Source organism: Gymnodraco acuticeps, unplaced genomic scaffold (genome assembly GCF_902827175.1).
Source record: "Gymnodraco acuticeps unplaced genomic scaffold, fGymAcu1.1, whole genome shotgun sequence".
NCBI classification, from domain to species: domain Eukaryota; kingdom Metazoa; phylum Chordata; class Actinopteri; order Perciformes; family Bathydraconidae; genus Gymnodraco; species Gymnodraco acuticeps.
Genome location: NW_022992297.1, coordinates 450596 through 454125, shown reverse-complemented (window position 1 = coordinate 454125; position 3530 = coordinate 450596).

Genomic DNA, 3530 nt, shown 5'->3' with positions numbered 1-3530 from the left:
AACAACAATCCGACGAGAAACGCCAACGTGTTATGAGTTCCGCTCATTCCTTTTTGGTACCAATCTCTGTCATCACTTCTACAGCGCTGAAAAAAAATTAAAACCCCCCACTACAAAATCATCATCTTCTTTAATTGTATTATTATACTCTGAATATATATATATTTGCTTTTAATATTTAATTAATTTGTCTTTGTATTGTATTCTTTTTTAAATAAATGATGTTATTCTTGTACAATGACAGCTGTTAAAAAAACAATTTCCCAACTTCCCAAAAAGATCTGTCTTCTATCTATCTATCTTTTTGGAATTACGTTTGAGTTATTCTATAAAATAGTAATTTAGAGAATGTATTTGTAAGAAATTACAACTGGATAAAATAACACTGTTACCAGCCTAGAGGTTCATAAACTGAGGCAGTGATCGATCCATTTAAAAGTACCATATTCCTTGGTGAAGATGACTGAATAAATGCTCCAATAAACATATAGGATTTGCTTACAAATTGTTAGTAGGTAGATTGTATATGCTAATTGATTGGTAACACATTTTGTCTGTCTCACTGAGGAAGTAAAGGAGGTTTCCTTTAACATTTTATATAGAGTATATTCTGCAAAAAAGACACTGTAAAGAAAATGTTTTGACGTTAAATGTATTGTTCTGTGACCTAGCAGAAACAAACACGACCAGAGGCTTATATGCCAGTGCAGCGACCCATTTATGTTATAACCAACATACACAGAAGGTTGGTGACTCAGGTTAAAAACAGAAAATCCAAAAGCATCTGTTTACATTTATCAAATGTAACAGTTATTCCACGTACTCCTCGGTTTATCAAAAACAATCAAAGTGACAGTATATCGAACACACTTAAACTGGCTTTATTACATGTCAGGTCTTTAGCAGGTAAATCATTTTTAATCAATGATTTTATCACCAAGCACAATCTGGATTTTATGTTTTTAACTGAAACTTGGTTAGACCAAAAATAACAGCACAGCTCTTATAGAATCAGCCCCTCCCAACTTTAGTTTTATGAGTCAGGCAAGACTGCATAAGAAAGGGGGTGGAGTAGCTATTTTGTTTAATGATTTATTTTACTGCAAGCAGACTATGTATGGGAACTTTGCTTCTTTTGAATATGTGGCCCTTCAGCTGAAATGCTCCTCTCGAGCTCTGTTCCTAAATATCTATAGACCACACAAATACTGTGCAAGCTTTTTGATGACTTTACTGAACTGCTGTCTATAGTGTGTATTGACTTTGACCGTCTAGTCATTGTTGGTGATTTTAACATCCATGTTGACAACCCCCAGGACAGAGGGGCAAAAGAACTGTTTTGTGTTATCGATAATTGTGAACTGACTCAGCATGTGAAGGGTCCGACAGACAATAAGGGGCACACCCTGGACTTGATTATATCAAAGGGTCTGAACATCTCTAAGCTTGTGGTGACTGATGTTGCGCTCTCCGACCATTCCTGTGTTTTCTTTGAGAGCTCTATTTCCGTCCAAACAATTGTTAAGAACGAGGTAACCACTAGACGTCAATTATCTGGAAATGCACAGATTGCTCAGATTTTTGCTGTCTTGATATTATTCCGACAGATTTTTTCTCTCTCAATTGCCCATGCTAACTTCTCTGTAAATGAGCTAGTAGATCATTTTTAATTCTAAAATAACAAATGTTATGGATACCATTGCTCCCATAAAAAAAGGAAGTATCTAGCAAGAAAATATCTCCATGGAGAAAAACCATGACTGTGAGAACAGCAAAAACTGAGTGCAGAAAAGCTGAATGCAGGTGGAGAAAAACAAATTTCCAAGTTCACTTGGAAATATATAAAGAGAAACTCAGCGTCTATAATCAGGAATTAAAAAGGCACGACAGTCGTTCTTCTCTGACATCATTACCAAAAATAACAACAACTCACGTGCCTTGTTTGCTACCGTCGACAGACCCCCCAGTGTCAGTAGCATATGTATTTCTATCCACCAGGGCCTGCAATGATTTTGCCTCCTTCTTCACTGACAACATTCAGAAAATCAGACAAGCAGTCAGTGCCTCTGCATCAGGTACAGCAAATGTGTTGTCTCTGTGTCCACCTAATATCAATTCAGACATCATGACACAATTCCATCAGATTCATGATAAAAACCTAGAGGACATTATTCAACTTCTGAAATCCTCCTCCTGCTGCCTTGATATTATTCAGACAGGATTTTTCAAAGATGTTTTTCATTGCATGGCCTCAGATCTACTTCATATAGTAGGCTAAACAAGTCTCTCCACTCAGGTATTTTTCCACAGGCCCTGAAAACTGCAGTCATTAAACCGCTCCTAAAAAAGCATAATCTAGACGCATCCGTAATGAACAATTACAGGCCAATATCAAACCTTCCTTTTTAAGTACATTTATTGAAAAAGTTGTTTTTCAACAGTTGAGTCATTTCATGCTTTTAAATGACGGTTTTGATGTGTTCCAGTCAGGCTTTCGACCAAATCACAGCACTGAGACTGCTCTTGTTAAGGTCTTAAATGACATCCATTTAAACACAGACAGTGGCAGAATATCAGTGTTAGTAGGCTATTATTAGATCTCAGCGCTGCGTTTGATACTGTTGACCATAACATATTTCTTGACGGGTCTCAAATCAACTCGACATCATATTAATAACGATATATGATACAAATATAAGACTGACAACAAGAACAAGCCACATAAGTTGTATCACAAGTTATCCTGGGCGGAGCTCTCCACAGCTGAAGACTTCTCCACGCTGCTTTCAAACTGTGAGTAGACAACGTGTGCTTCACTTGGAGGCTGTCTGGAGGTATACACACAGATCTCAGATGTACTTGGTATCACATTAAGAATGATATGCAGTAATAAGTCTGGCAAATATAAATGGTTTAAATGATTTATTCAAGCTTGCAATGTTTTGAACAGACATACCAGTCATCATGTGTCTTTTTGTAGTCCTCGCTGTACGCGTCCGGATATCGGCATCGCAACCACAACCTCACACACTGGTACTGAATGTGCATCAAAGTATTCCTATCCAGCCAAATATACCAAAAGATTAATGTAAACGACAGAAGAAGCGATCGAAATGTGTATTTCCTGGTTATTCGACAAAGGCCATGCCCCTGATACATCTGCCTACCGTTATAGAACATCACCAGTTGTTCGTCCCACATTTTATTCGGTAACATCTCCACCTCCATCTGTGCCTGCCACAAGATTAAGATACACCTCGGTACAAAGGCCTCCACCACAGCCATCACGATCAACCCAGCCAGCAAAGAAGTCTCGCCTAGCACACGTACCTCCCACACAGCCACCAGCATCAACCCGGGACAATCCCACCTACCTCTCTCCGACACAGCCACTAGCAGCCAATGCACCATCACCCCCACCTACACAGCAGCCAGACTCACTGTCTTGGAAGACAGACAAAGACCATGGCACTGCTCCCTCTGTCTTTACATTTATAATGAATAGTTGGTTGAAAAAGTTCTGATATTGT